Source organism: Eleginops maclovinus, chromosome 1 (assembly GCF_036324505.1).
Source record: "Eleginops maclovinus isolate JMC-PN-2008 ecotype Puerto Natales chromosome 1, JC_Emac_rtc_rv5, whole genome shotgun sequence".
NCBI lineage: Eukaryota > Metazoa > Chordata > Actinopteri > Perciformes > Eleginopidae > Eleginops > Eleginops maclovinus.
The window spans coordinates 26,755,666-26,768,896 of NC_086349.1; positions in this window are offsets into that span (position 1 = coordinate 26,755,666).

A 13,231-nucleotide genomic window follows, 5' to 3' on the forward strand; every position below is an offset into this window, starting at 1 on the left:
AAAGGTTCATCCCCTCTCAGAATAAAGGTACATACTACTATTTTAATCGGCACATCATGTTTAAATTATTATTGTGGCGAAATTACAGTTTTTAACTCAACGATTTTTAAGCCAGGAGAGTACAAACTAAAGCAAGCTAAAATGCAATGAGGCTAACCAATTAAGATTAACTGTGGAGGAAATTCAACGCCAAATCCAATCATTCTTTGTTAAGAAATGCAAATAAAAGTTAAAACAAAGTAGAGTTAACCTATTTCAGCTGAAAGGACAGAGTCTTGGTTCTCAGCTGGACAATTTACATTATAGACTATTTAAAATTGGTGGCCGGACGGGGAACATGCACATGGTACTTAGAAACCTAACATCTTCAATAACTTCTTCTCTCTGTCCTAAGCTTTGAGGACATTTAGGTAGATATGAATTCAATCTGAGATGATGAACCCAGGGAGGAAAGTTACAGTGACATACATATATAATGAAATCAGACTTATGATGCAAGATAGAAGATATGCATTTGGTAATAAAAGAGGTCAGAGTTGCTTCACACCTGCAGTTTCCGGTGTTGTCTGAACTGGGCGCTGCCTCTTGGGGTCGGGCGTTGTGTTTGTGGCATCTGAAGGTGACTCCTCCTCTCAGTTTTGACGCCTGTCTCGATCAATAAGCCTTTTAATCTCGGTGCTCGGGCGCATCGATGAGCCCGTGTCGTGTCCGGCTTACGGTCGACACGCCGAGGATCTGCCCGGCCCTGATAAAGCTCTCCTTCATTTCCCCCACCCCCCCCTCTTTGTCTTGGTGGTGGAGGAAAAAGAGCTCTTGGCCTATTTCAATCGTGGACGCCTCTCTCTAATGAGCGTCTTTAATCCTCTGCAGCGACGCAGCTCGCCTCGCGGCGTGACACAAATGTACGAGATTAGAGGATTACTCGCGTTTCTGCATTCATGGAGTAATTTATGAACACAAGGCATTATAGGAATCCCCGGCAAGAGAAAGAGAGTCCATGTCTGCTTCAGTGTATAAATCAAAAGCTGCTGTTGCATATATTGGGGGGGGGGGGGGTCCTCCCTGGGGGATTATTAGCAGCTTTCCGCAGCATTGTGTGGAAACTAAAACCTCAGTGACTACTTTAACTCATCAGGTCTCCGACCCAGGTCTGCTTCCTACGCTTTCATGCAACTGTTTTCTAGTTTCTATAGTTTCTATTTGCTGCTTTTGTGGATTTTTAACTAAGTATATTAAGCATTGAGTAAGAGAGAGACCCATTACCCAGAGAGGGCAGAAGAACATTTACATTTGGATGTGTAAAGGATGAGAGAAGGGTCAGTTTCCCCCTTTTTACTTTCCATTTAACCCACAAAGCACCTCCCCACTGTTGCCTACAGGAGGGGTTCAGTTAACCAATGAAACATGTGGACTGCAGGGGAATTGAACCGCTGCACCTCTATTTGGTAGACGCAGTTCCCCCCTGAGCCACAGCTGCTGCTAAATACGTGTCTTACGATGTTCATCTTCCAACACAATAAATAAGAGCACTGAGTCTCTAAAGTACATGCATTATCTGAAGCATGCAGCAAAGCAGTATACCTGTTATTTGATTATGCACTGTTTTACTTTCTATCCCTCCTCCCTCCCAAATGCTTCGTGGGATGGACCGTTAATCCTTCACAGTCGAGCTACAGGAAGATATTTGCATGGTTTTGCAAGACTGACGTAACGAGTAATGGGTTTTATTTGGAATATACTGTACTTTTTGAAGACATGTCCTTGTTTTTTTCTCATTATTTAATGTGTACAGTGCGCACGGTTGAGGGGACGTTTGCCAGTTTTCATTTTGACATAATCTCAGTGTCCTTTAGTATCTTTCAAGATCCTTTTCGATGCTCCTCTTGGCTTTTCCAGTGGTGTTACATCCAGGTTTCCCTGCTGCTGTGTGTTGATATGTATGCACCTCATTTAAAATGCATGATAACCAGGAAAAGATTATTGTTTGGGAGTGACTGAAAGCTGTCGGTCATTGGGTTTGCATTCTGCATTATTTAGTTTTCCAGTTTTGTTTTGGACGTGATCTCTCTGTTTCTGTTTCTATCTTTGACTTTTTAAAACGATTTCCCACACAGCTGAGTCGAATTATGCAAGATAACTTTCCAAAAGAAATGCTTAAAGATGAGGCGCATTGTGTGAAACAATGAGAGTGCGGGGTGTGTGTGTGTGTGGGGGGGGGCTCCTGTGGATGCGGTCTCTCTAAACGCGGTCAGACAGATGAGTCTCGCCTCGCAGCGCTGCCTCCCAAGGGCAGAGTGACATTTTCTCGGGGACAATATGGGACTGCGGTGACATAGAAAACAGCCCCCCCCCCCCACCACTTCCACCCTCAGTCTCTCCATCCTCCCCCCCCCACCCTCTCTCCCTCCCCCTCTGTCTGCTAATTTCCCTCCCCGGTCCTGAGTGCTGCAGAAGCTGCCTCTGCCTTTTCATTCTGTTACAGGTCAAAAGATTTGACAAAGTTCCAGAAGCCTGGTGGCTCTGCAGCGTTCGGGGGGGGGGGGAATGGAATGAGGAAATGTGACTGAATCCAACAAAGGAAAATGATTACAGACAGGAATGTACACACCGCACATTTTTCTGAAGTAAAAATTCAGGTGGTAAGATGTGGCTGTTCAGACGCAGAGTCAGGACATCTGAGTCTATTCTGCTTTTGAAGATGGAATGAAGTTTGAGGAATACATCTTGTATGAATTGGATAGAGTGTCTATATTTAAAAAGAATTATCAAAACAAATCGAGCGCGGGAGTTTACATTGTTTCCCGCCAAAATGAGGCCACGCCCACTCTCAGGTGAAAATCCTGCATCAGAGTGAAGCTGAAATAATAGAATCTTCACGTCTTAAAGCTGCTGAGTCATATATCGCACCTCCAACAACAAATAGATCCAGAGCTCCGGTTCCTTTACGTCCTCTCCAGAAAAAAGGAGAGTAAAGAAAGGATCAGAAATCTCAGTCTCAGTGTCAGCCTGCTGCCTGCCACTCGTCCCCCGCAGACCCACCGGACATCCATCCCCTATTCATTCTCCGTAAGCTGTCTCTGCCGTCTGACCAGACACCTGACCCCATCTCCATATCTCTGGACTCATCAAACCCGTTCTGACCAACAGAGAGATTGTTCTCTGGCTTCACTTTAACACTTTAGGGGGAGAATCTGTATTTTGGTATTTGGTTTGAGGGCGCAGAGACCCTGTTGTAGCGTTTTTGCACCTGTCAGCCAGCGTAGTTATCGCAGTAAATAATAATAATAGATAAGTGCCAATTATTATCCTCTTCTGACAGCAAAACGACATATAGTAAATAACAATTGGACATAAGTGTTCCTCTCTCGGTCCCCTGATAGTATATCATCACGCGGAGCCTCACTTCCTGCAGCTGTTTGTCTCCTGTGCTGTACTGTCATCCGTTTGACTCGCGCTGCACATCTGTCAGCGTGGATTGGTCTGCTGGTCTGTGTGACAGATGAGTCCGTCCCTCGCAGCGGGGTGGGGGGGGGGGGGATGGGGGACTCTAAGGGGACATACATGCACATTTCTGAGCATCCAAGCGTTGGCAATCATGCGCGGCACCTTGATGAGATGACGTTTGATTGACTGGCAGTTTAACGCGAGGCGATGGCGAAGAGCTCGGGAACATAAAGAGCGACACGCAGAAACACGCGCCTGGACACACAGAACGAATCAGTGCCAGTAAGAGCTCGTCCCCCCCCCTCTCCGCTGCACTTAATAAAGTGACTCACTGGTATCCATGGCTAATCTCATTAGGCTGCGTCACAGAGCAGCGGACAGGTTGCACCGAAGCCGCCGCTGATCACACAAACACAAGCGTCTCCACTTCAGAGGCGGGGGGTTCAATCAGGGTCTGCAGAGGGTCAGACACAATTAACTTTCAAGGGTCTGCGGAGAATCGGGGTTAAAAGCATCCAATCAAGTCAAGCGAGTAATTTTCTAAGCCAGTTAGCGGTCGATCCAATTAAGACTTCGGTTCAGACCCGTCGTACGGCGCTGCCAGGAGGACATCTCTGCGGAGGCCTGTCCGTCACACAGGGACTGTTTGACACTCGGCATTGATTGCTCCATTTTTCTGTGCCGGGGTTCCTCTGTAGGAGGCTAACAGGCCCCCGGTTCAACACCGTCTCACTGTCTGTCCTCCGGGCGATGCCCCCCCGCTGGGTCAGCAGGACACTGATTGGCCGAGAGGGAGAGGATGGAGCCGGCGGTCCCGCTGTTTGTTTGAGAGCAGGAAGCAGAGTGGAAAGGCCTAATGTCTTAATTGGTGCGAGTGGCGACGGACGGTACCTGACGAGACTCATTAATCAGAGCGGGGGTGAAAAGGCTAGCGGCTCGGAGAGACATGGGGGGGGGGGATATCAGGCTGGGGCTCTGAGCTGCCTTCTGCCTCGCACATCTCCCAGACTCACCCTTCAACACCCTCACAGCTGTTTCTGTCACAGTCGGCCACTCAACCCCAGAGAGCACACAGCAGTAATTAGAGCCTGTTTACACACACACACACACACACACACACACACACACACACACACACACACACACACACACACACACACACACACATCCTGCACATGCATGACACAAACACACACCCTTGAATTAGATAGCGCTGTAAAATAGGAGAAATATGTTCGACAACAAGCTTTTTATCCATGAGTTCACTGAGGAGAAAATCAAGTTCAAGCTTTTTCTTTTTCTTTGTTTGAATTCTGTTTGTGTTTGTCCTCAATTATGCACTAAAATCCATACCGTTTTGCAGTTTGTAAGTTGGGTCTTCGGAAGAGGATAAGGGCCAATCTGAAATGGACAGAATAGAGTCAGGATTGTTAGAGAAAGTATTTTATATTCCAGACTTTTATTAATCAGATCTCTTACTTTCAAAAAATCTGAATCAAATCTCAGAATTCTGACTTTAAAAGACTTTAAAAATGAGGTTAAAATCCTCTCCGTACAGGATTATATTTCGATAACATCTGAGGGGAGTACGCGTTTGACTTACATTAGGGAATACTTGTTTTTGGCTCTTCTTGATGGTTAAATATTATCTGATGACTAAATTCTTTGACTAATATTTAAAAAGGGACCGTTTTCTTTGACTTAGGACTGGAATAGCAAGACTTTCTATCAAGGGGAGGAGGTTGACTCAATATGACAAAGACCAACAAGGACATTCGACACATGACTAAGAATAAATGAACTGTAAAATAAGTGAAAACATGAACACTATGCTGCCACGGGGGCCACTGATAAAAGACCTCTGTTGTACAAGCAGGTCCCCTTTGAGTTTGATCTCTGTTTGTCCTGTCCAACATGGCCCCTTTTTTTTGCTTTCTGGGGGCCATTTCAAGCTCTGACATGTCTGACATCAAGCCTAAAGGGACTGAGAAATGACCAACACACACACACACACACACACACAAAAGTTTCCCCTTTGGGCCAGTCCATCAGACAGCAGCGCTTGGACTGATGCACAAAGGGAAAAAAGTTCCTTTCTCCTCCGCTGTCTTTCTCCTCGGTCCTTTCAGCCCCGATGTTGTCCAGGTCACTTCACCTAATGGAGTCAAATGAAGCCCTGAGGCCGGATGTTGTCCTCTGGTCACAAACATCCATGTTTCAGAGGAAGCACTGCTTTGTTTTTCACTCTTCTGTCACTGTGTCGGCGCCCCGGGCTCCAGAGGGAGAAGTCACTTATCTGCCTCCTACGTTGCTGTTTTCTCCGGCTATTCACAGGAATACTATTAGAGCAAGGCTAGCACTTTATGTTTGTGTCACTGCATCTGTCGGCCGCCTCTCTCTCCTGTGTCCTGCACTCCTATCGTGGACATAACAACCAGTCCAAACCTGATATTTCTGAAGTGCCCTATACTCTGATTTAAAATCCAATCTCAGATATCTGCAGCCGAGTAGTGAATGTTTCTGTCGTCCAATAACGGCTTTGTTTTTTTTGAAAGGTCAATGTTACACTCCGCTGGCTTTAATTATTTCTAAATTCACTTGAGGAAAAGTGCATTTGTGTTCTTATACAGCTATGATTAGCATGGACTTTTTATTCCTCTGTATACTGACAGCTGTCTCTGCTCCGCTCGGCAGGAGTTCCCTCAGCTTTGACTAAAATATTCCCTTTTTCAACGTGTTTGTGGATGCTAATTTTGTAGTTACACAACAGAAAGCATAGAGAATATTATGCAAATGTTTGCACAATGTTATTCTCTCTGATGGCTTTCCAAAAAAACATCAGAACGTAGAAGGAAATCACAAGTGAATTAGACACTCAAGTCTTTGGAAAGGGAAATCACATCTTTTGCTTTTATTTGTAACTTCATCTCAAAGTAGCAACTGTTTGAGTTTGTATTCAATCTGGTTCCTAAGGAGAGGTGCAGTGATTGTTTTAGCCTGGTTCTCTTCCAAAAAAGCCAATGGGGTTTCTCCACTAGTTAAGCTAAAGGCGGCTAATGTTGGGCTATAAAGGAACTACAGCACGGTCACATGACTTCACCTCACCATTGCTAAGCTAAAGGCGGCTAATGTTGGGCTATAAAGGAACTACAGCACGGTCACATGACTTCACGTCCCCACCGCTAAGCTAAAGGTGGCTAATGTTGGGCTATAAAGGAACTACAGCACGGTCACATGACTTCACGTCACCACCGCTAAGCTAAAGGCGGCTAATGTTGGGCTATAAAGGAACTACAGCACGGTCACATGACTTCACGTCCCCACCGCTAAGCTAAAGGAGGCTAATGTTGGGCTATAAAGGAACTACAGCACGGTCACATGACTTCACGTCACCACCGCTAAGCTAAAGGAGGCTAATGTTGGGCTATAAAGGAACTACAGCACGGTCACATGACTTCACGTCACCACCGCTAAGCTAAGGGGGCTAATGTTGGGCTATAAAGGAACTACAGCACGGTCCAGCTTTAGTTTATAACATGTAGTCTTTGCAGGACTAACCATTGAAAGCCTACTCCTTGCATTCAGTCCCACGCCTCCCTCGCATCACACTATGGGTGTGGGGGGGGCAGTTTCTCTCGGTCGGCACGGCTTCCTTCAACTGTCCGCCCCCACCAGAACTCATCTACTTAATTGTCCCTTCTGTTGATGTGGAATTCAATAAAGTGGCAGGGACCGTTCTGAATTGATTGTGAAGAGATGCCACTGCCTGGCTGACAGCTGGGGGGGGGGGATGATGTACTGTACTATGCAAAGTCTGTGTGGGTGCATTAGGGAGTGGGGGGGCTTCTTCATTATCTTAGCTTGAAAAGTGGTTTGCTTGTAAATGGGCTGACAAATTGTGGCTGCATGGCCTCGCCCCCCCCCCACCCCCCCCCCCCCTCTGTTTTTACCTAACCTTGCCGGTAGTGCAAAGCCAATCTGTCTCCTCACATTTGTATAGATATGTTCAATTGCTCACGGTGCATAAATTCCTCATCGGGGCTGTAAAGACGGGGAGGTAAAGATGAAAAACCATCAAGTCCTGACTTTGCACTCGGCTGCACTCGACTCATTGCTCTTTGATGGCATGCCCCTCCAACTTAAGCTGTGAATAATGACATGTTCAGCCCTTTTGACCTTGCCTCGTATATACACAACCGGGGAAATATTTAACATGTAGCACTTCCTACACCTGCTGTCTCCTGGGACTCCATCAGCACTGTACTCCTGTGGCTTTAGGAGGTAAAGCCGGTCCGTGTCACTCTGAACTATGCAATGACAGGTGATCATCTGGAAAATGACGTCCATCCACCCGGAGAGTTCAATACTGCAGCGCAGGCCATAGAAGTCAAGACGCATGTAAAGTTATTCATTACGGTGAGCAGGTGCAGACGCTTTACCCAGAACACTCACATTAGGAGAAACGCGCTGAAGCTTCAGAAATAATGCAAATATAAGACACACATGTTCCTGATGTTACAGGCCTGTAAAACCTGCCTTCAAAATAAAAGCGCTTAATCGTACTTGTCAATAACCAACATACCTAAAAACATACTTAAAATATGTATTCATACTGGAGCTTAATTAAGAAATCTGTACTAAAGAATGAAATCACTATTAATTTATAACCGAGTGAATACTTTCTCAACTTTAAAACTTAAGGATACATTTATGAAGACATGTCTGATCATAAAATGTACCTTTCCTTTCTTACTGGGCGACTAACTTCAACTGGTATTAATAAAAGTCCAAGTCCAAAAATAAATGTAAAAAGTAGTCAGAGTGGGACATTGTTAGAAGTCGAAATTAGATAAAGAGTCAGAACTTTTAAAAAGCCAGAATTTGTCGGAAAAAAATCAGATTGTTTTGGAAAGAAGAGATGATTCAGAACAAAAGTCAGAGATTCTAATTTGCCACATGAGGAAGGAGTTAGAATAATGAGAAAATAGTGGGACATTTTTCAAGTCGACATTTCGAAAAAAGTCTGATTTTTTTTTAGGAAAAATTTGATCATTTGAAAAAAAAAAAGGAAATAATTAAAGAAAAAAGTGAAAAAATCTGAGAAGAATTTCAGAAGTCTTTTAGGAGAAACGTGATAATTTAGAAATAGTCGAACATCTGGAGAAAAAACCTGAAGTTTGAAATGAAAATAGATGTGTTCTGGCACAGTGTGTTTCTATGTTTGCATCGTTTCTGAAGCTGAGCGTGTTTCTGAAGCTGAGCGTGTTTCTGAAGCTGAGCGTGTTTCTGAAGCTGAGTGTGTTTCTGAAGCTGAGTGTGTTTCTGAAGCTGAGCGTGTTTCTATGTTTGCATCGTTTCTGAAGCTGAGCGTGTTTCTGAAGCTGAGCGTGTTTCTGAAGCTGAGTGTGTTTCTGAAGCTGAGCGTGTTTCTGAAGCTGAGCGTGTTTCTATGTTTGCATCGTTTCTGAAGCTGAGCGTGTTTCTATGTTTGCATCGTTTCTGAAGCTGAGCGTGTTTCTGAGGCTGAGCGTGTTTCTCCGATGGAATGAATGGAAATATTTTGCCCCTGTCGGCCACCGTACAGTGCTCAGTGGAGAGCGTCACAGACACCCTCCCAAGCACAGATTTAAGTGCAGATGCCTCTTGTAGATAACTGATGAAGTCTTTACATGTGTCTGTGATGTTTCCATGGAGAGCAGGAAATGCATTTCACTGCTCCGTCTTTTATAAATCAGTATTGATCAGCAGCTCCTCTCCAGACAGCAATCATGACATTGCGATGCTCTGCGCCCATTTCCTCTCCTCTCCTCACGCTACATTGATTTCATGAAAGCGGGGCTCTTCTAAACCCAGTTGGTACTTTAAAACTTCATCGTCCTCCAGCGTGTTATTATCACGGCTCATGAGTTTATTTTCTCCTGCCCTTGGGTATGACAGCTATTGCAGAAAATGCTTCCGGAACATTTCCCTCATTGCCAATTTTATCTACGTTTCAAAGTTTCCCCTCTATTTCTTTAATGCTCTTAATCCATGTTTTCCTGCAGATGTCAAAACGCTTTAAGATTTCTATCTGATTTGCAATTTCTCCTTGAATCCATCGCTTTTACCTCCAGTCAGATGAACACGTAGAGCAGTTTATGTGGAAGATAAACGTTAGGGTGTATTTTGTTCCCCAGATATTTCGTCCAGATGCATAAACCTCTCTGTGTGCATTTATGACTTCACCTGCACAAAGAAATATGCATCCTTATTACTTCTGGCAGATTTTAAAAGCAGCACTAGTTCTTGTTTACATATCCTATTCATAATTCATCAGGAGCGTTTGTTCACGTTAACTTAAAGCAGTTTATGTTCGTCACATCGGCGTCCGGATGCATAAACCTCTGTGAGCATTTATCCCTTGATGGATGTGTACGCACAAAGAAAGATGGCTTGTTAAAGCAGCACAGTTCTGCTTCTTATCTCATCAGGTGCTTTGTTTACAATAACTTGAAGCAATTTACAAAATAATAATGAAGTCAGTTTTATCTGGACGTCAGCGTCACCATGCATGAAACGCTGTGTGGGTTTATGGCTTTATATCTGCTTATGCACAAAGAAATATGCATACTGATTACTTCTGGCAGACTTTCAAAGCAGCCTGGTTCTGGTTCGTGATCTCGTTTCAACTGGTGCTTTGTTTACCTCTAACTTGAATTGATGTACAAGATCAATGTTAGACATCAGCGTCCAGAGGCATAAAGCTCTCTGTGCATTCATGACTTTATAGCTGTGCACATGTAATATATTGAGGCGTCTGATTCTGTTTTTATAAATCACAGACATTGTGGAACTGGGTGCATCTGCCGAAAGCCTGGTTCCGACTCGCACAGTTAGCCATAAATTAATATGAAGACACTCCTAAAACTGAAACTAAAGGTCCACTTTTTTGTCTTTTTTTAATAAATGATCAATAAACTTTAAATCATTTGACAGGTATGTGAAAAATCACCCTCTGTCTGAAATCAGAGCCCCGTCTGCTCGGATTGGTCTACAGCTTAGACATGTCCCTCCCCTTAGCCTATCACGTTCAATGTGTTGGAGCGCTAGCCAATAGGAGCGCAAGTGTTGCATAGTGATGTCACGGAAGTAAACCAAGGAGTCCAATGGAGGTGTTTCAGGCATGGAAAGGGGAGAACCTCTGCAGACCATTTACATGCACAAAAAATACATTAAAGGGTAAGAAGAAAAACCCAAAACCATAATAAGGCATCCCTCTCCCCTCACCCAGCATCCCTCTCCCCTCACCCAGCATCCCTCAGTCGCTCAGCGGGGGGGGGGGAGGCTCTCCATGCCACTCACAGCTGCCAGGCTTGTGTCTCTAAATGGAAGTAAGTGTAATTACCGCGGGAGGAAGGCAGGTAATCATTTTCCCTGAGACACAGAGAGCGAGGGTCTGAAGGCCATCAGAGTGTGAGCCCCGCGGCAGGTGCAATCTGACGCCTCGATAAACCGGCTGGAATTACAAACTTCCTGACGTGGAAGTGACTCCTTCGCTTGATGGGAAGAGAGTGAGCCCACAGGATGATATCTTCTCTAATGTCAATGAGGCTCTGCAGGTGTTTCAGTTACCCCCCCCCCCCCTCCCGTGCTGCAGCATTAATCACTCTGTGTGAGCGCCAAGTTATTCGATGTATAGGCCGTAATTTAATTTCTTTATTTATCCAAAGCAATAACAGAAAGTATTTCCCAGGCGAGATACGAGTGTTGCATTTCACTGAACAGAGCGGGGGGTTTACCGATCACAAATACAAACGTCACAAAGAGGCGCAACATATTCTGAGTTTAATCCCCCTCCTCTTTTTTTTTTTTTTGCACCTTTCTGAGTCACTGCAATAACGCAATGTTTTGTGACTAATTAATCATGACTTGTCTTTGTCTCAGAAGAATAGCAACACCGCGGGCAATATAAATCATGTCTGTGGGAGACTGACACTGATCGCACTAATCCTGTTATTTATGTATTCCACATCTAATCCAAACCAAGCCAATGCATAATGCACAGGCACGGTGCGGTATATTACAGGGTGTCAAAACCACTAAAACACACATAGAGAGGACTCTTTAAAGTAGAGACACTACATACTGATATACACCTGAACATCAGCAGGAGAGGACTCTTTAAAGTAGAGACTCTACATACTGATATACACCTGAACATCAGCAGAGAGGACTCTTTAAAGTAGAGACACTACATACTGATATACACCTGAACATCAGCAGGAGAGGACTCTTTAAAGTAGAGACTCTACATACTGATATACACCTGAACATCAGCAGGAGAGGACTCTTTAAAGTAGAGACACTACATACTGATATACACCTGAACATCAGCAGGAGAGGACTCTTTAAAGTAGAGACTCTACATACTGATATACACCTGAACATCAGCAGGAGAGGACTCTTTAAAGTAGAGACACTACATACTGATATACACCTGAACATCAGCAGGAGAGGACTCTTTAAAGTAGAGACTCTACATACTGATATACACCTGAACATCAGCAGGAGAGGACTCTTTAAAGTAGAGACGCTACATACTGATATACACCTGAACATCAGCAGGAGAGGACTCTTTAAAGTAGAGACTCTACATACTGATATACACCTGAACATCAGCAGGAGAGGACTCTTTAAAGTAGAGACTCTACATACTGATATACACCTGAACATCAGCAGGAGAGGACTCTTTAAAGTAGAGACACTACATACTGATATACACCTGAACATCAGCAGGAGAGGACTCTTTAAAGTAGAGACACTACATACTGATATACACCTGAACATCAGCAGGAGAGGACTCTTTAAAGTAGAGACGCTACATACTGATATACACCTGAACATCAGCAGGAAGAGAAAAGCCCGTCAGTCTTAGCCGTTACACTTTTTCAGGTAAACACATTTTCCCTGGAAAGGCTCCCGGTGTTTAGGAAAGATCTGTAAGCAGATTAAGAGGTGCACTTAGCCAAACATGGGTGTGGATGTGGGTGGTACAGTGGGAGGTGAAGGGGGGTGCAGAGCCCACACTGCCTCCTCTACATTAACCCCGTGCTGAGACACACCTGCTGATGATGAGGCTGGAATTAACGATGGGGGGGAGGTGGTAGTTATGGCCCCTCCTTCTTTCTACAACTGTGGTAATGAGAGTAAAGCTTGTGCAGAATACATGTCCTAATGTTTTCCTATAATGGTTTAGAGAACCCAGGAAGGCATGCTTAGTGATTCTGGAACCAAAATCCCAACATCTGAAACCCTAGAGAGCAGGAACACAGTATCACATGAACCCCGAACAGCTGCATCACGACACAGGTTTTGCACGGTTTCATGGAGCTTCTGTTCTTCCAGCAGTCTGTCCTCACCGTGTAAACGCTGTCCAGTTGTTCAGAAGTCAGCGGCGTAGACTCACGGCACAATGAGCGGCGGGGCCATCTGTTTATGGAAGGAAACATGAAACGCTGCGATGCACAAGTGTGTTGTCTCCCTCCTTTACGAGTCCACATCTGTGCTGCCTCTCAAAGACCTGCTCACATCAGCACCAGAGGGTCCTCCTGTTTCCAGTTGATTTTTAGAGTTTACAGAAGTTGTAGAAACTCCTTCTGGAAGGAATTTAGGATGTTAGCCTTTGCCGACCATTTACATGCACTCAAACCTACAGTATATAACACCCTGTGGGAGATGGGAGGCATAATAGGGCCTCTTTAAGCCTCACAGTCGTCCATGGTTCAGGTTAAGTGTATCATATTTAAAT